Genomic DNA, 26382 nt, shown 5'->3' on the forward strand with positions numbered 1-26382 from the left:
ATAATTTCTCACACTTTGCCGGCCTGTGTTTTTCTTAACTCGGGTGTTGGAAGCCCTTAAATGATGATCTCTGTGAGCACCATGTGACTAGGGTACATCGTCATCCCCTTTCCCATCTTCTCTATCATTACCATGTCCAATCGATCACTCTTCTTTGTCTTCATTACTCCCCAAGTTTCACCTAGAAAAATAAATTTGGAAGAAAGATGGCGATGGAATTCTTATCACATATTTCTATGAATCTTCTCTTGAAAAGAAGCATGTGAAATCTAATAGGCGGACAATGGATCGTCACAAAACTATGAGGAATTAGACGTAGACCTTCGACTGGGAGACATACCCCATAAGAAAATGAGACTATTTCACCATTCTTTAATTTATTTTCATAAGAGATCAACTGCAACACTGGAGAACGCATCAAACAATGTGGCACCCTACAACCCTCTGTATAATGCTAACGATAAGTGATCTAAACGTATCGAGAAATGTATTATACTAAGATACGTAATTTCATGGATTTCATATTGTTGAAGAGGAGTATGTTTCCTTGAGGAAGGTGAAAAAAGAATGAAAGCAACTATTATACTCTCGTTTGCTAAAATGAAAAATGAAGCGTAACGAATTTTACATGTTGCCTTTCCTTGGCTCTGGTAAAGGAGGGATGAAGACACCTAAAGATACATTCTGATTCAAATGTAAATGCAGAGCCAAAAAAATTACTTGACCTCATACTTGTGCACTGAAGGGGGATTGACTGGTTTTCACTGTAGCTATTGAAAATTAATTCGACTATTATTACGCCGAGAGGCGTTCTATACAATGGTAGCACAAATGCCCAGCACGAGAATATGCCAAGATTCCTTGTCAATAAAAAAGAATTGAGAGCAGTTACAAACTTCCAAATTAAATATTAAAAAAGAATTCCCGAAATAATAGCTGGCCGAAATAATAGGAAGCCAAATGGAGGCCGAAATAATAGGCTCAAAAAAGTAGGGCCCGAAAAAGTAGGACCCGAAAAAATAGGGCCCGAAAAAATAGGGGCGAAATAATTTCAATATGATTTCTTTTTTTTGTTAAATATAATTTTGCATGCACATTCATGCTTTTTTTTTGCGGGGAGTGGGGGAATTTGAAACAAATTCGTGGAATCTGAAGAGACATCTGTTGGGGGATATGAGGAGCCTCTCAGAAGTTATAAAACCAAGGCTTCTCATTTCATTTTCATTTTATGTTTTTGCAGGAAGGAAGAGGTGGAGGTTATTGGAGGATTAGATTGGAGTTTTTGAATAGGAGTAAATTGAAGTTTTGGAGTAACATTTTTGCAGGTGAGATTTCTATTTTTTATTTACATTTTCATTTAGATTTAGATGTAGAAGTAAATTGAAATTCAAAATTAGTTATAATATTCTACTTTGATTTATATTTCAATTTTAATTAATTTCATTTAGATTTAGAATTCTATTCATATGACCGAAATTGAGGCATTGGAGGACCTGTGCAGAGTTTTTCGTGGAGATAAGCATGTGGATACTGAATCAAGGCACATTAGGCCTCTTGGATATGTAATTGCGGTGACTTCCATGGCTTTTTGAATCGAATAGGGCAATCTAAACAATCTCAGATCTGAAATTCTTTTTTTCCTTTTCAGCCGAAGACAAAACAAAGATTGCTTGCAAGAAATTTTGCAGAGTTTAAGATTTGATTGCTTATGGCCGACTATTCTTGGTAACTGATATTTCTATTGTATATTCCCGTGCCCAGCACGGGAAGTTTTAATCTATACAATTTATTTTGTGCATTTAGTGCACAAACTAAAGAATGCATATGCAATCAATTTTTTTATCAATCTTTATGATAGCTTTTTTTTTAAAATAGAAAATAGAAATTATTCTTTTTTAATATTTAATTTGGAAGTTTGTAACTGCTCCCAATTCTTTTTTATTGACAAGGAATCTTGGCATATTCCCATGCTGGGCATTTGTGCTGCCATTGTATAGAACGCCTCTCGGCGTAAAAAAAGAATTCCCGAAATAATAGCTGGCCAAAATAATAGGAAGCCAAATGGAGGCCGAAATAATAGGCTCAAAAAAGTAGGGCCCGAAAAAGTAGGACCCGAAAAAATAGGGCCCGAAAAAATAGGGGCGAAATAATTTCAATATGATTTCTTTTTTTTGTTAAATATAATTTTGCATGCACATTCATGCTTTTTTTTTGCGGGGAGTGGGGGAATTTGAAACAAATTTGTGGAATCTGAAGAGACGTCTGTTGGGGGATATGAGGAGCCTCTCAGAAGTTATAAAACCAAGGCTTCTCATTTCATTTTCATTTTATGTTTTTGCAGGAAGGAAGAGGTGGAGGTTATTGGAGGATTAGATTAGAGTTTTTGAATAGGAGTAAATTGAAGTTTTGGAGTAACATTTTTGCAGGTGAGATTTCTATTTTTTATTTACATTTTCATTTAGATTTAGATGTAGAAGTAAATTGAAATTCAAAATTATTTATAATATTCTACTTTGATTTATATTTCGATTTTAATTAATTTTATTTAGATTTAGAATTCTGTTCATATGACCAAAATTGAGGCACTGGAGGACCTGTGCAGAGTTTTTCATGGAGATAAGCATGTGGATACTGAATCAAGGCACATTAGGCCTCTTGGATATGTAATTGCGGCGACTTCCATGGCTTTTTGAATCAAATAGGGCAATCTAAACAATCTCAGATCTGAAATTCTTTTTTTCCTTTTCAGTCGAAGACAAAACAAAGATTGCTTGCAAGAAATTTTGCAGAGTTTAAGATTTGATTGCTTATGGCCGACTATTCTTGGTAACTGATATTTCTATTGTATATTCCCGTGCCCAGCACGGGAAGTTTTAATCTATACAATTTATTTTGTGCATTTAGTGCACAAACTAAAGAATGCATATGCAATCAATTTTTTTATCAATCTTTATGATAGCTTTTTTTTTAAAATAGAAAATAGAAATTATTCTTTTATGTATTTAGAAAAAAATTAGAAAGATTTTATGTATGTAAAAAATTAAAAGAATTCTATATATATCTAGATTTATTGAAAAGAATTCTATTTACATCTAGATATTTTGATTGAAATAACCATAATGTAAAAAAAAAATATAAAATAGAAATGTTAATATATGTATGTAGAAAAAATTAGAAAGATTGCATGCATCTCAAAAAATTCTATTTACATCTAGATTTTTTTAGAATGGAAAAAAATGGATAATAGAAATATCAGTTGCATGTTTGTAGAAATAAATTAGAAAAACATGTATCTAGAAATTAAAAAGATTCTATATGTGTCTAATTTTTAGATTTTACTTTATTCTAAACTAATTATTGATGGATATATATTTTAAAAATATTTATGTAGTTTAAAGTTTAGATTTTAATTAATTTGTATGCAAATAGGAAAAAGAATAAATATTTTATATATATGTAGATTAATTTCTATTTTTAAAATTTACAAGTAAATGAGTACTTTATTCATTTAAAGTAAACAAGTTTTTAAGTAATATATTTTTATTTTAGAAATATATTAATCATAATGTTCATTTATTATTACTTATTTAATATACTTACTCTCAAATCTAAGACAATAGAAATGATATTTTATTAACTTTGAAATAGGGAAGTGTTAAGCAAGTTCGTTTACAAAAATACCAAAAATATATTTGGTCTTTGATCAAATTGGAGTTAATATTAGAAATATAAATATGATCATTAACAATTAAGCTAAATTCAGTTCAAAACAATAATGTTATTTAAATTTAAATAATTTTTTTTGAAAAGAATTCTATTTACATCTACATATTTTGATTGAAATAACCATAATGTAAAAACAAAATATAAAATAGAAATGTTAATATATGTATGTAGAAAAAATTAGAAAGATTGCATGCATCTAAAAAATTTCTATTTACATCTAGATTTTTTTAGAATGGAAAAAAATGGATAATAGAAATATCAGTTGCATGTTTGTAGAAATAAATTAGAAAAACATGTATATAGAAATTTAAAAGATTCTATATGTGTCTAATTTTTAGATTTTACTTTATTCTAAACTATTTATTGATGGATATATATTTTAAAAATATTTATGTAGTTTAAAGTTTAGATTTTAATTAATTTGTATGCAAATAGGAAAAAGAATAAATATTTTATATATATGTAGATTAATTTCTATTTTTAAAATTTACAAGTAAATGAGTACTTTATTCATTTAAAGTAAACAAGTTTTTAAGTAATATATTTTTATTTTAGAAATATATTAATCATAATGTTCATTTATTATTACTTATTTAATATACTTACTCTCAAATCTAAGACAATAGAAATGATATTTTATTAACTTTGAAATAGGCAAGTGTTAAGCAAGTTCGTTTACAAAAATACCAAAAATATATTTGGTCTTTGATCAAATTGGAGTTAATATTAGAAATATAAATATGATCATTAACAATTAAGCTAAATTCAATTCAAAACAATAATATTATTTAAATTTAAATAAAATAAGCCATGTTTGCTTTGAAACATCAAACAACTAATTAACTAATACAATAATTAAAATAAATGAATCTATTATGGCATAGAAAAATATTTTCGAAGTATAATTTCTTTGTTTTTGAATGAATATGAGTTTTTTTTCTACTTGAAAAGATAAACCATCCTAATTGTCATCCTTAGTTAACCCTAACAACAACCCCTACCTTAGCCCTAGCCCCAACAATGATGTACAATATAACTATAATCCAACATTAAACTATAATTATAGCACTAAAACATATCCCTATTGATATAATGAAAATCTCAGTCCAAACCATAATCTAAACCAAAAACCTACACACTAATATTGGTTATAGTCCTAACCCTAAAATCTAACCCTTAACCATAATGTAAAAAAAAACTCCAAAATATTGATCAAAATCCTAAACCTACATATATGGATAACCATGATATTAAACTCTAAATCTAGTCCCAAGGTCCTAACCATGGTGTAAACCTATAACCGAACTCTTAAAAAATTTACTAATCCCTGATCCTAATCACATTCCCAACTTTAAACTTGAACCATAAACCATAGTTCTAACCATAATCATAAACTTAAACAAAACCCTAACCCTAAAGGTACAATCATAAAATTAATCATAGCTTAGACCCTAATCCTAGCACAAACCACAATCATGACCAAATATAAATCTTCACCTTACCCCTAATCATAATTTCAATGTTAACCCTAACATTAGTTTTAATCCTACCATGATATGAACCCTAATATAGACTTCACCTTGATCCTCACCCTAATCTTAAGTCTAATTAAACCCTGACTAAAACCTAATCTAAATGATATATCTAACTATAATCCTAATTGTAATTATCATACAACCCAATGCTAACCCTCATGTATATTTAATCCCTAATCTTAACTCTAAATATTCTATAAACTCTAGAATTGACCTTGATTCTAACCATAACCCTAAAATCTAAATTGTAACCATAGCACGAAAGGTGGGGACCCCCACTACATGGCACAATTTTGGGTCTTGGAGCCTTGCAAAAGCACTACAGAGTGAGGAAGTGTCATAAAGGTGACATTTAGTAGCATGATGCAATTTTGAGCTTTAGAGCATTGCAGAAACAATGCAGCTTAAGGAGGCGCTAGAATGGAGACTCATGGAAAGAAGAGGAAAGACATTCATGTCGCTGGCAAAAAACTATGAAAAGAGATAACATGATGTCTTAACCTCCCACAAAAAATGCAAGGTTGATCCCAAGGGGGAATTTGGTTTCCCCAAAAATGAATGATGGTCATCGATGAAGGTCTTCCTCTCGAAATAGACGGCATAGATGCATCGTGAATCCTCACCAATGAAGGATTAAGTCGCAATCGTCGATGTAGATTCTCCCCTCAAAAAGGATGACTGAGATGCAACGAGGAAACTCCTCCCAATGAAGGATTAAGTCACATTCGTCGATCAAGATTGGCTTTATTTCCAATGGATGACTAAGATGTAGTGAAGAGATTCCTCCCAACAAACGAAGCAGATAGCACAAAAGGTGTGAACCCCCTCCATGTGGCACAATTTTGGGTCTTAAAGACTCATGAAAGCATTGTGGAGTGAGGAAATGTTGGAAAGGAAATGCGTGGTAGCATGATGCAATTTTGGGCTTCAGAGAATTGAAGAAACAATGTAGCATGACGATGCATCAAAATGGAGATGCATGGCAGCATCTTGTGCAATTCTAGGCTTTAGAGTGTTTCGAAGACACTAGCATATAAAGAAATGTTAGAATGGGAATGCATGGCAACATCTTGCACTTTTGGGAAGATGGGAAGATAGCTCGCAAAGAAATAAGAGTTATCGAATCTTGCAGCATGAATCAACCCGACCAAGAAAAAATGATCCAGCATGGTCAATGAAGAAACCGAGCCAACACAAAATGTTGGCAGCCAACTTTAGCGATGTTAACCCTCTGCAAAGAACCTATCCCATTTAAGGTCTCTTAGATCAGACATCAGTGATGGGTTGAATAGGGGGAAAAAATAGCACACAATGCCCTCCTAAATGAAATTCTAAATGTAACACTAATAACCACATTCCTACTTCTTTCCCTAACCTTATCCATGAGCGTGGGAATATACATATTATTATATAGGGCACCTTATATAATAATAAATATAATCTAAAATCCCAACCCTTACTCCCCTCCTAACTATAACTATGACCATAAGAAAACTTCTAAATATAACCCTTCCTCTAACTCTAACCCTAACCCTAACCCTAACTATAATTGTAACCCTATCCCTACCACTAACTATAACCCTGAATCTAACTCTACCATAATTGGACTTTAACCCTAACTATAACTATAACCCTAAACCTAACTCTAACCTTAACCGTAACCATAACCGTAACCCAAAACCTAACCCTAATCGTAGCTAGGATTCTAATACTTTGTCTACCCCTAACTCAAACTATAGCCCTAACTATACCTCAAACTCTAACCGTAACTCATATTCTAACCCTAAACCTAACCCTAACCTTGACCCTAACCCTAACCCTAACCCTAAGCCTAACCCTTTGTCTACCCCTATCTCTAACCCTAACCCTAACCCTAACCCTACCCCTAACTCTAACCCTAAATCTAACTCTTTCTGTAAATCTAACTCTATCATAATTAGACTCTAACCCTAACCCTAACTTTAATCCTGACTGAAACCCTAACCCTAACCCTAACTCTAACCTTAACCCTGACTAAATCTCCTTACCCTAACCTTAACATTGATATAACTCTCTCTATATATAACCCTAACTCTAAATATAAACCTAACCCTAACCCTAACCCTAACCCTAAATCTAACTCTAACCCTAACTGTAAGCATAACCCTACCCCTACCCATAACTCTAACTATAAATCTAACTCTACCATAATTGGATTTTAATTTTAACCCTAACCCTAACTCTAACCCTAACCTTGACTCAAAACTCTAACCCTAACCCTAACTCTAACATTAACCCAACTATAAAATTAACTCTATTGGTAACTCAAACCCTAAAACTAACCCTAATTCTAACCCTAACTCTAACTCTAGCTCTAGCTCTAACCCTAACTCTAACCATAACTCAAACTCAAACCCTAAACCTAACCCTAATCCTAACCCAAATTATAATGCTCTGTCTACCCCTAACTCAAACTATAACCCTAACCCTAACTCAAACTCTAACCCTAACTCATACTCTAACCCTAAACCTGACCCTAGCCCTAACCCTAACCTAGAACCTTACCCTAACCCTAACCCTAACCCTATCTATAACCCTAATCCTAACCCTAACTCTAATCCTAATCTTAACCCTAATTCTAATCCTAACACTAACCTTAACCCTACCCCTAACTCTAACCATAAATCTAACTCTACCATAATTAGAATCTAACCCTAACCCTAACCTTAACCCTAGCTCAAACCCTTACCCTAACTTTGTCCCTAACCATATATCTACGTATGACTATAACATTTTACATTACAATATCCCAAAAATAAAATATATATTTTTATCTAAATTAAACTCCTTATATTAAATTTAAAATAATATTTGACTCAAACCTTAACCGTAACCCTAACCTTAACCATGAGCATTACTCTAACCCTAACCTTAACCATAAACATAACTCTACACCTAACTCTAACCCTAATTCTAATTCTACCATAATTGGACTCTAATCCTATCGCTAACCCTAACTATAAGCATAACTCTAACCCTAGCCTTAACCATGAGCATAACTCTAACGTTAGCCTTACTATAACCCTAACACTAACCCTAATCATAACCATAACCATAACTCTAACCCTAACCTTAACCATGACCATAACATTAACCCTAACCTTAACCATAAACATAACTCTAATCTAAACCATAACCATAACTCTAACAATAACCATAACCATAACTCTATCCCTAACCTTAACCATAGCTCAAACCCTAACCCTAACTCCAACCCTAACTCTAATGCTAACCCTAACCCTAATTCTATCCCTAAGGTTAACATTAACTATAATGGTAACTTTGTCCCTAACCATATATCTATGTATGACTATAACATTTTACATTACAATGTCCAAAAAATAAAAAATTTATTTTTAATCTATATTAAACTTCTTATATTAAATTTTTAAAAATATTTTGAAGCATAATTTTATACTAACTTCATACAACTCTAATTAAAAATTAATTAACAATTTTATAGTAACCTTATCAAAATAAAAAATAAAAAGTAAATATTTTTCCTATTGCGCCGCGACTGCCACTAGCTATATATACCTCTATATATATTACGTCGAGAGTAATTGTTCTCGAGGCGCCTATTTTTATTTTCATTAATCCCAACTTCGATTAAAATAATTTTGGGATTAAATAAAAATAGGCGCCTCGAGAACGATTACTCTCGGCGTAATATATATAGAGTTATATATAGCTAGTTTAGATTTACTTATAATGTAAGAAAGGTCTATTCACGCATCGATTAAAGTATTGAGAGTTTCATCCAGCTGCTCGATAGTTTTTATCACTTTGTACGCTGAAAAAAAAATGGGAGGGAAAAGATGGAGGGAGAATGAAATGCAAGGAATCTATACGAGAATGGAATGTGATCGGGCTTTATGAAAGATATGAAGTGATTGTAACTGTGGACACAATCAATTTATATTCTAATGTAGTCCATTGTAGAGTGGATTTAGTTGAAAATGACTTAGAATAATGCACATTGATAGGAAGGGTAACACGATATGGAGGTGAATTATGTTTTACTATTTAAAGGGTGAAATTGAATGTAGAAACATATGAGTGATTAAGTCATTTTAATATTGTTTTATCATAATAACGTAAAATTTATAAAAATAGTTTTATTGGTGATTGAAAAATGTGTTAACGTAGAAAGATCAAATAAAATAGATAAATGTATATTCACATATGCATAAGATGGGTGATTGTAAATGTATAAAATGGTTGTGTAGAAAAAAATTATATATATATATATATATATATATATATATATATATATATATATATATATATATATATATATAATATACAAATTTTTTAAATTTCTGTAACTTAGATTTAATAATGAAACGTTGTATTTTATGTTATATATTTGTATAATAATAAGTATTAGAATACGTGTCTTATTATTTATATTTTAACGTTAAGTACTGTCAATATAATTATGTCTCTTACAAGTATTTATATGATCATTTTATTTGATGAATATACGTTAAATAATTTTTTTTATTAGTAATTACTTACATTAAATTGCAATTTTGATTGAATAATTTCCCCTCTAAAAAAAAAAAGAGTCCATCATCTTATTGTAAAATTATTAGAAGCATATAATCTAATTGTAAGAGAACATCTAATAATCAAGCTTACCTTCTATTTATCAATAATACATTATATTTTCACTAATCAAGAAGCTCTTAAAAATTTCATGAAAATGAAAAATCTCTAAAAATTTCTTTGTATTTTGTTTATAATAACATTTACTCCATTTTATGTTTTTATTTGAAAGTGAAAGTGTTTCTATTTTCTATTTTCATTTCCAAGTCAAAGTATATATAATTATTTTGTATTGCAACCCTCTTTTATATTGTTTTCATCAATTCGTGGTTCAAAGTATCTACACATAATATGAATATGAAAAAACATTAATAATAAAAAATAAAGTCTGAATGAAGCATTCTCTATCACAAGGAAGTAATTAAAATACATGCAAGTTAACTGAAGATGTTAATTTGAGGAAGATTTTTTTTCAATATTTCTTAATTTTTGAATTTGTTATTTAATAAAATTATTTTCAAAGTCTATCAAATAATTTTTTTTTTCATGACTATGTAAAATAGTTAAAGTTGTACCACTATATCCACCATTAACATATTTTCCAACAAAAACTGTCATAGAACATTGACTTTGAATTTTACTATTAAGACAACAATATATAAATATTACATATTTTAATTTGTATAATTAGAATTTTATTTTTTAAAAAGAAATTATACTATTTTTATTTTTATTTTACTTTAATTATTAAATATAACATCTCTTATAAACTAACTGAATTTACAAGGTAAGATTAAAAAAATGAAATTGTTTGTTTTCCCTTCTCAATTTAGAAGATCATGTTTAATAGGATTGGGGAAAATTTCCATCACCAGCATCTCCTGAGGTTTTACACTTGCATTGGGGAAGAACAATAGGAATAGATGTGATAGTCTTCAATTTACGTACACTTCAAAAGTGAAAGTGTTAGTTTTACTCATTTTGAAAAATCGTTTGCAACTGGTGGAATTAAATAAATTTGACATTATTGTTTAGAGTAATTAAGGCGCCCTGATTTTATATGAGGGGCTTAATTATACATCTAGAATCATCCGGATAATAATTTCTATGCACGCGTGACATAAGAGAGTATATCTATTTCGACACAACGTCAACCATTTGAAGATGTTTATAAATACAGTAAATTCGGAATGGAAGATCTTTGATTTCAGATTTTCCTTTTCTATATCAAATCATCCTTAAATTATTCTCGAATTCTAAATGGAGACAGTCATCATAGGATTTAATGTCTAATATGTTGAAACAGTTGCATTGTTCAAGATTTCCTTATATCATTCGACTATCATGACAAGCACTCGTTATTTTTACCCTTTTCTCAAATCTCTGTGACAAACAACATATTATAAATCTGAAACATCATATCAAGTAATCTTTTTTAAATGGTGTTTACAGATGCATAGTATTGAATCAATCAAGACCATCCTTAAGAAAACTTATGTTCATTTGGTAGTAATTTATGTTGAGAATATCACAAAACTTGAAACAAAAAAATAGAATTAATACAATTGTATGTATAGAAGATGAAAACGAGTCAGGCATTTATTCAGTTGTGCGCGTGATGAATCCTTTGGAACGGGTGGTTTAGTAAAATGCTTTACAAAGACATAAGACAAGTGATTTTTGTCAAAGCTACGTAAGAGAATGGAAATAAATTGTTATCAAATCGTGTACATAGTCTGTGAATGACTCGCTCTACCATGTTACGAATAGTTTCAATTTAATAACCTTTTCAGCCATAAAAGTATATAGGTTGATGCCGCCACAGCTACCTAATGTGATCGATTATTTCCAAATTTAAATCTATAAATCTTTTTTATGAGAAACTTCGTTAGCATGATTATGTAGAAATCTTTTTTCACAACACTTCTCCACGTTTCTTCTCCCCCTTATCTTATGTTCCCAGGTTAATTTTAAGTAGTGGGAGTGTTTTCATGTAATTTGTTAAGTGTAGGGAAAGGATAATTTTGAATCTTCTCACGGATATATTTTAGGAATTGAAATTAATCAGATTAAAAAATATGGAGCTGGAAATAAGCAGTGGATGCTTATTGAAAAAAAATTGATGTGGCTTCACAATTTTATTTTCCTCCATTTTTTTTCTCTTCTTTTTGCTTTCAGTTTTCTATCAAAATAAACATTATTACTAATTTTATATGCAATTAAAGATACAACTAAACAGTAAATTTGTTGATCATGGGACCATCAGCTCCACAAAATGCTGCCATAAAAATTGAGCAGCGACTACTAGCCAAAATAAGCTTATGGGAACCTCCCCTTATAGTGCTTTAGTGTTGACATTGTAGTATTCACATTGTTATGAGTTAGCATTACCACTTGATGATAGCCAAATATTGCCACACCTCTTAAGTACATAATTAATCATTGTTATTAGGCAACACTTTCTTCTTATAAATGTTTTAATTACATATATGAAAGAGTAATTAAGTGTCTTGGACAATTCAAGTAGATTAAATTTCCAAATCTAAAGTTTATAATTTGACAATAAGTTACATTTGTCTAATTTTAGGAAATACATTATACACCTATAGAAAGTGTGATGCTACATACACATGTATGTTAATGTGATATAGATCATCTAATATAATTATCTTGGATTAGTAGATGTTTTAACTATATTTCTATTTATATAACAACATACCACCTTTGTCTTTTAAAATTAGCAAATATATAAAGTTGTAAATAATCTAAAATTATAAAAAATAAACTCTAAATAATATAAATCAATGTTAAAACTGGTAAATGTTCTCAACACTATATGTAACAATTGAAATTTGTATATGAATTTTTGAAATATTAAAACTAAAATAAATGTATAAATGATAGAAGTTAAAAAAAATCTAATGATCTTATTAAACAACTAAAATGGAGAATTAAAATCAAAACATATACTTGTCAAAAAAATTAAATTAAAAATTATTCATTCTATACAATATAATAGGAAAGAAAATTCCATTTGTTTGACACTTATTTTAATAATTCTAAATTCTTATCTTACATCAGATGCTAAACTAAATACAATTTGAGAGTAATTATGTCAAATCGACTTTTTTTGAAGTCTAAATCTAGAAAATCAGCCATCATATCTAAATTTGAAATTAAAAACTTACAATTCAAATTCACATATGAACTAAACCTATTGGTAAGATAGAGTGTCAAACCTACTAGAGAGACATTTATTAATAGTGTAGAGTGTCATATTATTTGATTAATGACAAGGATTTGAAAAGAAGAGATCATGAGATGACATAGTCAAAGGTTATGGTGAGATATGTTATGTATCATGAAAATATAATGGGCACTTGATAAGTTAGTTTTTGACAAGATAAGATGTTGTTCAATCAATACATGAAGTGGAGAAAATATTTGAATGAAGCTTGAAGTAAACGAAAGTCAAAAGGACAAGCTTGATTGAGTATCAACATTGGTTGGTCAATAAAGAAGTTGAAGAAGAAGATTAAGGAACTTCTGTAGAGGTAGAGCAAAAAAGTTCAAGCCAAGTGTTAGTTATTGCCAAGAAAATGTATGAAGAAGTGTTAGTAGCGACTCAATGTAGTAATGGCCTAGTAAGCTTGTTGATATCAAGAAAGAGACTATAGTGTGTATCAAGTTACATAGTAATAACCAAGCAGATGAACACTTTGATTTCAGATAGATAACAAAAGTTATAGTTTGAGAAAAAATTGAATTTGAAGTCAACAGAGTTGGAATTTTGGGTTAGTCAAAGCATCTGGAAGATAAGCATTGATGAGTTGGAATATTTAATGGACAAAAAGAGTTTGTTAGGTGATCAAAGGAAAGGATTTGATTAGAAGTTTCTAGAAGAATAAGGAGAACAAAAAGAAGGAATCTTTTGATGAATTTGAGCCGACCCTAAGATCAATAGTGATGTTTAAGTGGAAAAATGATGCAGGAGCATCCTAGATGTAAAAGCAACCTTGTATCACCCAAAAATATTTTATTTTCACTCTTTTCTATTTTAATAAGGACTAGTAGAAAGGGTGGTTATTATTTATGGGAACTTTCTATTTTCAGTAAGTTTCTCATATGAGCTTGGAATGTTCTCATTTTTACCATAAAAATATCATTTCTCCATCTTAAGTATCAAAGAAGTTATTGTTCATTTTTGATAGAAAAAGTTACAAAAAAATCTTTAGGCTCACCGTTGGAGACCATAGGGTGCTTGGATGAGGTCCAAAAACTTGACAGAAAGGCGTATGCATAGTTTCAAGCCTGTAGATTAGGAGTTGGCATTTATGAAAAGTGGTTATAACAGCCAATCAGAGCAACATTTCAAGAGTTATGGTCTTCCAAAGTTGGCCTACCTGAAATATCTAAAATAATTTATCAAAAATATATTTAGCCGACTCTATATTTATTGTTAGGGTTTTTCAGCCATAGGTATAAAGTTTGAGCATCTAGAACCTTCCTGGGCTACATTAAATTTCTTATTTAAGAAAGGCTCATACATTGTCTAGGATAGCTCTAGGTGGTAGTTCACACCTTAGTCTTGCAGATTACTGTAATGAAGGTGCCCATGTGGTTTAGCATATTGTACTTGTGAATTCTATAATTCTACATTTGTGGCACAAATAAGAAGTCCATATTTTATTCTCGCATTTTTTGTTGTTTCTTTATTTTAGTTATGTGTTTAGGGTATTAAGGGGATCACCCTTCATCAAGTGGTATCAGAGCTAAAGTTCTTGAGTTTTTGGAGAGATTGCTAACTATGAGGTAGTTCACACCAGGACCATGGTTTCGGCTAAGCATGTACACTGATTGTCTATCATGAGGCTATTTGTAATAAGGTTTTAGTGGAAGCATGAAAATGACTCCATGAAGAGAGCATGGTGGAAGACTTCTAGGTGTTACACCTAAGGGTTTTAGAGCCCTCCAAAGACAAATGGAAGCATTGGAAGAACAAATGTGTTGATGAATAAATCTTCCCATAAGAGATGAAAGAGAGGATGAGGATGAAGTAGTAGAAAATACTGAAGCAGAGGCAGTTCTAAATCCAAAGGAAGAGAATCTTTTTAGGGCCATCTCCAATATCAGAAAAGACCTAATTTTGAAGTTCCCCCATTTTTAGGAAATCTTAACCCAAAGGAGTTGATCGATTAGATCAATGAATTAGAGTAGTTTGAGTATGAAGATATTGATTATTCTAATAGGGTAAAGTTTGCAAAGGAAAAATTGAAGGGGCATGCAAAGATCTAGTCGTAGGAGGTTCAGTTGGAGTGAAATAGAAATGAAAAGGAAAAAATCACCAGATGGGAACAAATGATATCTAAAATGAAGTGAAAATTCATTCTTGTGGATTATAAGCTTCATCTATTGAAGAAAATGCAAGGGTTGAAGAAAGTGGGAAAATCTATTCAAGAGTATACCAAGGAGTTCTACTGAGTTCTCATTAGAACCGGCCATGCAGAAGCTAATAAGGAATAAGTCACCCGTAATCTTAATAGGTTAAGACAACTTATTTAGGATGAGTTGAGTCTAGTTTGGATGAACATTATTGAGGAGGCATATCAATTTTTTGTAAGAGTTAAGGAGAAAATGAACATGAAGTTTGACAATAAGAATAGTGGAAGAGTTCATGGTGGAAGATCCGGTAGATGATCTTATGGAGGCTGTGATGATGACCAAAAATAACAAGGATGAGGCTAGAAGTAGTAGTCAGAACTAGAGGGGAAACAATTCCAATCATTTCCATAATTAGAATAATAGAGATCAAAGAGGAAGAGGTAGAGGACAAGGATCTAGAAGAGGAGGCTTCCATGGGAAATGTTTTCACTACGAAGAAGAAGGGCATAGAGAATTTGAATGTACCTAGTGCCAAGGAAGGATAGCTCAAAGAATAGAGAGCTAGGCTAGAGTTGCACATATTGATGAAGATGCTAGATCATCACACTATGAAGATGTCAAAAGAGGAGAAGTCCTAGTTAATAGAAGAGTCCTATTGAGTGAGGAGAATGAACCTGATCAAAGAAGGAGCTTTTTTCATACAAGGGAAAATGTGAAGATAAGTGTTATGATGTAATCATTGATGGTGGAAGTAATGATAATTTTTTATTAGAAATGATAGTTAAAAAGTTGAAGCTAAAGAGATAGAAACACTTGTGTCCATATTGTATTGTTTGGATGCAAGATGACCACAGGGTCATGGTCAATGAGTAGTGCTTAGTGAAGTTCAAGATTGGAAGCTACTATGATGAGGTACTTTGAGATATCATACCTATGGACATATGTCATACATTTTTGGGTAGGTTGTGGTAGTTTGATAGGCATGTTATACACAATGGAGGAGCAAATACCTACACTCTGACCAAGGATGAAGTGAAGCATAAATTGAATCCATTAAAGGGTAAAGAAGAAAAGGTATGAAGTGCTACCAAAATATGTTTTGTTCATGGAAAAGAGTTTCTCAAAGGTATGAAGCATGAGCATATGTATTTTGCTATAATTTCCAAAGATAGTAAAGAAGAAGTAGAAGAGGTACCTACAGAAGTTGCAAATATGTTGGGATAGTTTTATAATATTGTATTAGATAATGTACCTAATGGATTGCCCCCAATGAGGAAGATCAGTCGCCAAATTGATTTGGTTCCAGGAGCCAATTTGCCAAACAAGGTAGTGCACATGATGACACAAGTAGAAATTGAAGAGTTGAACATACAAGTTCATGAGTTGTTGCAGAAGGTGTCAATTCGAGAGAGTTTGGGTCCATGTGCTGTACCAATAGTATTAGCACCAAAGAAGAATGGATAATGGAGGATATGCATAGATTCTCACACTATTAAAAAGAGCACAATCAAGCACAAATTTTCATTGCTAAGGGTGGATGATATTATGGACAGTTTGAGTGGGGCAAAGTATTTCACAAAGATAACCATTAGATTTGTATCAGAGAAGCTAATGAGTGGAAGACTTCTTTCAATACAAAAGGAGGACTATATGAGTGGTTAGGCATGCCTTTTGGGCTAACCAAATCATTGAGCACTTTCATGGGGCTCATGAATGAAGTACTAAAGGATATTTTGATCTTTAGTAAGACATTGGAGGAGCATTTGATCCATATTCACAAGGTGTTTGATAAGTTGAGGGAAGAAAAGTTGCTGATAAACCCAAAGAAGTGCAGTTTTGCAAAGAAGGAGTTGGTGTACCTAAGATTTTTTTTCTTAGTCGAAGGTATAAAAATGGACCCAAGAAAGTGCAAGATATCCTTGAATGGCCTACTCCAAATAGTGCAATAGAGGTAAGATCTTTTCATGGACTGGCTAGTTTTTATAGAAAGTTCATAACATGTTTTAGTAGTATTTGTGGACCCTTGACTGAAATAATGAGAGATGATGGGAAATAATTTAAGTGGATTGTAGGAGCAAATGAGAGTTTTAATATGTTGAAATAGGAAGTTATTGAGCAGCCTATTTTAGCACATCCTCATTTTAACACAGTGTTTCAAGTAGACTATGATGCTAGTGGTACTACAATAGGATTTGTTATGAGCCAAGAAGTCAGATCTATTGCTTATTTTAGTGAGAAGTTGAATGATGCAGAAAAAAATTATTCTATTTGTGATTAGAAATTTTATGCTATAGTTCAGGCATTGAAGAAGTGGAGACACTATCCTCTTCCTAAGGAGTTTATTTTGTATACTGATTATCAAGCTTTGCAATATTTGAATAGTCAAGGAAAATTGAACGAAAGACATTTGAAGTGGGTTGATTTTTGCAAAGTTATAAATTTGTTTTGAAACACATGAGTGAGAAGTGTAACAAAGTTACAGATGCTCTTAGTAGAAGACAAATTTTGCTGATAGAAATGCAGATAGAGGTGGTTGGGTTTAAGGAACTCAATACTTTGTATCCAAATAATCCTTATTTTGGTAAAGTGTGGAAGGCTTTTACAAAGCCTATTACACTTGATAGGACAAAGTTGTTGAATTCATGATCCAAGATAGTATGTTCTTCAAGGGAAGCTAGTTTTACATTCCTAGAATTTAAATGAGAGAGAATCTCATCAAGGAGAAGTATAGTGGAGGATTGGCTAGACATTTTGGTAGAGATAAAACCATAACTTTGGTTGCTGAGAATCATTACTAGCCATAGTTGCACCAAGATGTGAAGAAGTTTGTACAAAGTTGTAGAGTACGTCGGATGCTGAAAGGAGTGGAACAAAATACAAGGTTGTATCATCCACTACCTATACCAAAAAAATTATGGGAAGATGTCAGCATGGATTTTCTTCTTGGATTACTAAGGACAGAGTGCACGCATGATCCTATTTCTGTGGTAGTTGATAGGTTTTCAAAGATGACACATTTAATTCCTTGCAAGAAGACTAGCGTTGTTGTTCATGTGGTAGAGTTGTTTTTAAGAGAAGTGATAAGACTACATGGTATGCACAAGAGTATAGTTTTAGATCGAGATACCAAATTTTTGGGTATTTCTAGTGTACATTGTGGAAGAAGTTGAAGAAAGATTTGAAGTTTAGGTCATTGCATAAACAAATAGAAGTGGTGAAAAGGAGTATTAGAAATTTACTGAGATGTTTTCTTGGAGACAAACCAAAAGGATGGGATTTGATTTTACCATAAGTAAAATTTTCATATAATAATTCTATCAATAGGAGTATTGGTAAATCACCATTCCAAATTGTATATGGGATTAGTCCCAAAAATGCTTCTTAATTGAGGCAATTAGATAAAGAGGAGATAAGTAGTGCTAAACCAGAAGAATTTGCTGAGCATTTGAAGTACATCCATGAGGAGGTGAGGAAGCATGCCATAAAGATGAATACACAGTACAAGTCTAATGTAGATGTGAAAAGGAGGTATAAGGAATTTTATATTAGAGATGAAGTCATGGTTCATTTGAGAAAGGAGCATTTTCTAGTGGGTATATATAATAAGCTGAAGATGAAGAAGTTTGTAATGTGCAAGATAGTGAAAAGGCATGATTTAGGAAATGCTTATGAAGTGGAGTTTCCTGCTGAATTGAATATTTCACAAGTATTTAACATTTTAGGATAGAGTATTATTAAGGAGTTGATGGGGATGAAGTTACAAAAGTATAGTGGAGTATTCTAGTAGCTAGTTTAGCTACAAAAGAAATTGAGGAGATACTAGATAGTCGTGTTGGAAAAAGTATGAAAAATAGAACTTACAAGGAATATCTAGTCAAATGGAAAGGGAGGCCAATAGAGGATTCATTATGGCTAGTAAAGGAGGAGGTTAACTGTCTTGGTTTTCCTTTGAACACCTGAGATGTGAAGGAGTCACTTCTAAAATTACCTTGGGTGTCTAATGCAAGAGCATACTGGGTGTAAGAGAAACCTTGCATGACTCAAAAATATTTTATAATCACTTTTCTATTTTAATAAGAACTAGTAGACAGGGTGGTTACTATTTATTGGAAATTGCTATTTTTAGTAAGCTTCTCATATGAGCTCAAAATGTTCTCATTTTCTAAATGAAGCTTCATTTTAGAATTATAAGCATACCATAAAAATCTCATTGCCCCATCTTAAGTATCAGAGAAGTTATTGTAGATTTTCAGTGGAAAAAATTGTAGAAAAATATTGAAGCTCACCATTGGAGGTCTTAGAGTGCCCGAATGAGGTCCAAAAATCAAGGGAAGTGACATGTGCAGTTTCAAGCCTGTAGATGAGGAGTTGGAATTTCTAAAAAGTGGTTATAATAGCCAATTGGAGCAACAGATCAAGAGTTATGGTCTTCCAAAGTTGGGCTACCCAAAATATTTGAAATAATTTGTCAAAAATGTATTTACCTAACTCTATATGTATTGTTAGGGTCTTTTGGCCCTAGGTATTAAGTTTGAGCATCTAGAACATTCTTGGGTGTAATAAAATTGTGTATTTAAGAAAGGCCCAAACATTGTTTATGACAAGTCTAGGTGGTAGTTCGATGCTTAATCTTATAGATTACTGTAATGAAGGTGCCCATGTGGGTTAGCATATTGTACTTGTGAATTCTATAATTCTACCTTTGTGGCACAAACAAGAAGTCCATATTTTATTTTCACATTTGTTGTTGTTTTTTTGTTTTTGTTATTTGTTTATGGTATTAAGGGGAGCACCCTTCATAAAAAAATATCAATATTGCCTATTTGAGGATGCATAAGAAACAAAATTGATGAATTTTTATTATTGATAGGTTATCATAAGGAGACATTGTAAATAACAAAATAGTAGATGTTAAGTGTGTAGAATTTGGTGAAGAATGATTGCTTGAGGAGGTGCCAAGCTGATAAATGATGGAGATATCAATGAATGTCAGTCAATGAGCCATAAGATGAGCAAATGGAGATGAAAATTTCCAAAGTGATTTTTACTTTATAGATCAAACCTCTTGGTACATTCTAACCATTGTATCTATCAAAATCCCTTAAACAAGGTTGACCTAATAGCCATTTTAAAAATTATTTACAGAAGGTGACATTCTAATGGAAAAATCCAAAGTCCTCTAACAAGGTCACTCCTATTGGGATGATTAAATCCTTTAATAGTATGTTGTATAACCTTTAATAGGGTTGACTCTTAATTGAGCTCACTTCAGAAGACTAAAAAATTGAAGGCATATTACTAGGTGTTTTATACCAGATTTGGTTTCCACATTAAATCCGAGTATGAAAGTGTTATTTTCATGTGTGGAAGTTATTGTTATGCATGTTGTACATTACACTAGTTTATTTACTTGTAGTTGGCACATATAAAGACAAAGAGTTCAGTACTTGCATGAAATATTAAATTGCTAATGATATGCTATATATAGACTAAGTGGGTATTTGAGATTGTTTAAGTTGTTTGAAGTTATTAAAAGTTGAATTGGTACACATGGACAAAAGTAAAACTGATCAACCCCCCCCTAGTTATTCTAAATCACTATAACAAAATTCCATTGTGCATCTAGAAAATGTATTCTAGGTAACTAAGGAGCTCCCTACTCTTAGATGGATGATGCAAAATAGCATGGTCCTTTTAACTTATAGTTTTTTCCCTACCTTATATCCTTAATGTAAAAATTTCTCAATTCCTATTTAGTCACATTTTATATCCAATTACCACATGAATTGCCAACCATTTTCAAGCCTTATCATTTCTCCCATTTAAATATAAATTCGTTTTCATCCTTTTTATATGAAAGTAGCCTAGTCCATAATGATTGCAAATTATGCTATTCATCATTCTTGTCACAAGCTTCTTAAAGAATATAAACATGCTTGCAAAATTAACTTTTAACCACACATTAAAGTAGAGTTAGGTGTTATATAAGAGATTCCCCTCAAATGAAAAGGTGTTTCACAAAAAATATCTTAGGCTATAGTAACTCATTAAACAAAACCCTTATATAAACATGAAAGAAGACAAATTTGTGATTACTTTTATTGAAGATTTTATATTTCTTTCATAAGATTCAACAAAAAACTATTTCTTTTATCGTAGCATACCTATGACTAATTTCGGGGGTCATAAGGGGTGGTTTTATAAACTACATTATTTTGTGTAGCTAGAAATTATATAGAAAATTAATTGATAGATATTTTGTATCATAATGGAGTTTTTTTTAACCCCATTTTAAATATATTCTATTGTGGAAAGTAACTCTATGTTGATCATATGATTATTTTCAAAGTAGAAGTTTTCCAAGCATTTAAGTTGATTAAGGTGGTGCAAGGTTCACTATGTCCCTATTTGGCTAGATAAAGGTTGGTAAAAGAAATCTAGATAGAATAGATTATTTGATTAGTCTATGTTTTATTTTTTAAAAGATTTTAGGGTTGATTAAATTGTGTTTTCTTGCCTTCACTTTTAAATTTTAGGACATAAACATTGTGTATATATATATATATGTAGACACACACACACACACACACACACACACACACACACACACACACACACACACACACACATGCACATAAATTCATATGAATCATGGACTGTAGAATTCCTATGAATATGGTGCATGTTACGTGAATTATTGGAGAAAGGAAAACATAATTTTAGTGCACAAAATATTCCCTCAAATAAGCCTATGAAAAATATAAAATTTAAGAAGAATTAAAGATAACTTAAATGTACAAGATAAAGAATATTCTCTACTTCTCAAGGTTTCAATGCCATTGTTAAATGAATTTTGAAATTCTTGTACAAATCCTTTGTGTCAATTTCTCTAGATATAGAAATGAGTGATTTAGGCCTTTATTGACTTTTAATAAGTGCACCAAGTTTTCATTGATTGTTAAGTTGAGTTTCATGGTTGTGAAGTATTCCCATTTTTAAAGATTTTGTGAATAATGCAAGAAACAACTACAACTTTTGTAATAGGGTTTAGAAGGTGATGTAATACAAGGCACACAATCCTTAAAGGAGATTTCCTACTCCACATAAAATAACTATGCAATGGAATATAAACAATAATTTACAGATTTAGATCCAAAGTAATGCCAATTCTCATAAATGAACTATAAGAATTATGTCCAACATGCCTAGTTGTAAGGCATTCCAAGTTATGGCTAAATACAAAAAAATTACAATTACAATGAACTATAAGACCTTGCAAGGTACAAACTCTAGCTAGTCTAGACCCATAACCTAGTATAGAATCCAAAGAAGAATCTAAAAATTGTGCTCACAAGAAACCAAGAAACCTTCTTGTTTCCCAAACTCACATTTAGTTACTAGCTCTACTACTTCACTCCTCCAAAATACCCCATGCTGAACTGAATGCTAAATTAGTGATTCAAGATATCACAAGGCCCTCTAATTATACTAAATTAAGAAATATGTGTTCCTAGCAAGTTACATTTAAAAAAAACTCACATTAAATACACACTCAAGTGACAACTCAACCTATAAGACTAAATATAAAAACACTTCTAGGTCAAGCCCCAAGTTTATAATGCATAACTAACTCATATGACCACATAGAAGCATGCTCCCTTATGAATAGGTCTATGTGCCATCCAATAGTCCAAATCTAAGAATGAATAAGCCAAATCCCAAAAATATAGGCTCACAAAAATAATCTTTGAGGTTTGTCAGTAAATCAGGAACACATTAGCAACAACCACCAAAATGGCTCTAACTCCAACATGTTCACAACAAACTTCATGCACACTTAGGAAATATTCCCCAATGTACATGGAATACATCCCCAACTATACAAACCATAGGTCCACAAATCTAATCTTGATGCTCCTACTTCATAAGGTGAGTGTAAGATCCTTTCATGGTGTCTGCCATATTGTTGAAGAGAAAATTGTGGTAACTCAAACCAAGATTCAAAACTGTAGTCGATCACTTAACTATTCAAACATTAGGTTCCATGGGGCCTTCCTAAGGTCATCCTAAGGGCTATTCTTACATTCCCAACCTACCTTGATGAAAAGCATAGCAATAGGATACCTATCCAATACCACTAATGAAACATTGCTCATATAAATGTATAGTTACTACAACTTCTCTACCAACAAAGATTTTATACTTTCCAACCCTTCAAGACCTTCTATTAGGTGGGTTTCATACCATTCATCCATTAGAATAATGGCTTCCATTTAAACTTAGATGATTTCACAAATTGTGCTATGCGTCTGAGGCCTAATTGAATTAGCTCTCCAAATTATGTAAGGAAACTTAGGTGCGAAAACAACTTCCTACACTAATCCCTTAAGGAAAGTATTGTGCAAATTCTATTTAAATCCTTACAATTTTAGATTTGATATTATGTAAACAACAATATTGCAATCAACCATAAATACAAAAAACAAATAGAAAAAGAAAAACACAAACACAAAGATATGGTGGTGGGGAAAAACCTTTCGGTAAAACAACCCCACCCCTCCAAAACCTGCACAATGCATTATCTTCATTACAAAGGTTACAATACACTTGCAATTCAAGTTCTTTTAGGAAATGAAATACAAATCTAGTAGCAACAAAACACTATCAACAATACACTTTCACTCTCAGTTATCTGCAACCCTAAGGTTGCTTATATCATGTACTTTCCATTTTAGAGAAACTTCCAAAGAAGAACTGTATTAGGGTTTTACAAATTCTTTGAAAAACAATGAACCCAAAAAAAAATTCAGGATATGGCCCAAACCTCGCACGCTAGATGGATATTGGAGTGTACAATACTCAATGATCAATTGCCACATGTCTTCATGTCTTCACACATCATCATTTATTGTAAAGATAGTTCTTACGCATCATAGGAATCCATCATAACCATTTCAGTCATGATCTCCTTACACACAATTCAAAATGCTGACACATGCAAGTGGAGTGACACATCAACATGCCAACTAGACATGTACACTCACACTTAATTACATTATTTGCAAGAAAAAACATTTACAAAAAAAATAATAAGAATAGGAATTATCCAAGGTTGAGAGACCTTATTCCTAACATTCTCCCACTTGACTAATCGCTATCGGCTGAAGGGCCCATAGACTCTGAGCACCATCTGAACTTCTCTATGCCCACTGGTTTTGTCAATGCATATGAAAAAATATTTATAGTATCTACCTTCTTCAAATTTACCTTTCCATCTTCCACCATATCTCTCACAAAGTGAAATTCCATATCAATGTGCTTTGTTTTGGCATGGAAAGTTGGATTCTTTGCAAGGAAAATAGCACTTTGACTGTAGCGCCAAATAGTAATCTATCATACATCAAAAACAATATCATAACACAATCTCATAAGCCAAATGACTTCCTTATGAGCATTAGTATCATCCATGTACTTAGATTCTATAGTGGAGAAAGAAACCACAAGTTATCTCGTAGTCATCCAACTAATGGCACCACCAGACATAGTGAACACATAAGCATTGTTGGATATCCTGCTATCAATATCACCTACCTAATTTGAATCTACAAACCTACAAATGCAAACTAAATGTGGAGCTCTAGAAGAGTTTCCATGATACAAAATGGAGTAATCTCATGTACCCTCAAATATCTGAATACATAGTTAACTGCATCCCAATGTACCTGTCCAAGATTAGCCATAAACTAGCTCAGAACTCCCAATACTTGGGCAATTTTTGGTCTAGTATAGACCATAGCATACATAATACTACCAACTACACTAGCATAAGGTACAGTACTCATGTCCTCCACCTCACTAGAATATTTTGGACAATTAGCTACAAATAACTTTCTTCCCATAGAAACAAGAACATACAATGGTCTACAATTTGCCATGCTGAACCTGTCCAACATAGACTTTACATACTTACTCTGACTAAACCAAAGCTTTCAGTTAGACCTATCTCTACTAATTTCCATACCCAAAATGTAACTTTCTGCCCCAAGATATTTCGTCTCAAATTGTGCTGACAACTAAGATTTAAAATTAGAAATCATACCCTTATCCTTCAAAAATAGCAACATATTATCAATATATAATGCAATAATAAGAATGTGATCATTTTCAACTCTAAAATAAACACAATGATCTGATTTTGATCTTACAAATCTAATTGACAACAAAAATGCATCAAACTTAACAAATCTAGTAGCAACAAAACACTATCAACAATACACTTTCACTCTCAGTTATCTGCAACCCTAAGGTTTCTTATATCATGTACTTGCCATTTTAGAGAAACTTCCAAAGAAGAACTGTATTAGGGTTTTACAAATTCTCTGAAAAATAATGAACCCAAAAAAAAATTCAGGATATGGCCCAAACCTCGCACGCTAGATGGAGATTGGAGTGTACAATACTCAATGATCAATTGCCACATGTCTTCATGTCTTCACACATCATCATTTATTGTAAAGATAGTTCTTACGCATCATAGGAATCCATCATAACCATTTCAGTCATGATCTCCTTACACACAATTCAAAATGCTGACACATGCAAGTGGAGTGACACATCAACATGCCAACTAGACATGTACACTCACACTTAATTACATTATTTGCAAGAAAAAAAATTTACAAAAAAAATAATAAGAATAGGAATTATCCAAGGTTGAGAGACCTTATTCCTAACATTCTCTCACTTGACTAATCGCTATCGGCTGAAGGGCCCATAGACTCTGAGCACCATCTGAACTTCTCTATGCCCACTGGTTTTGTCAATGCATATGAAACAATATTTATAGTATCTACCTTCTTCAAATTTACCTTTCCATCTTCCACCATATCTCTCACAAAGTGAAATTCCATATCAATGTTCTTTGTTTTGGCATGGAAAGTTGGATTCTTTGCAAGGAAAATAGCACTTTGACTATAGCGCCAAATAGTAATCTATCCTACATCAACAACAATATCATAACACAATCTCCTAAGCCAAATGACTTCCTTGTGAGCATTAGTATCAGCCATGTACTTAGATTCTATAGTGGACAAAGCAACCATAGGTTATCTCGTACTCATCCAACTAATGGCACCACCAGACATAGTGA

Source organism: Cupressus sempervirens, chromosome 4 (assembly GCF_028749045.1).
Source record: "Cupressus sempervirens isolate cs-2001-9-10 chromosome 4, ASM2874904v1, whole genome shotgun sequence".
NCBI lineage: Eukaryota > Viridiplantae > Streptophyta > Pinopsida > Cupressales > Cupressaceae > Cupressus > Cupressus sempervirens.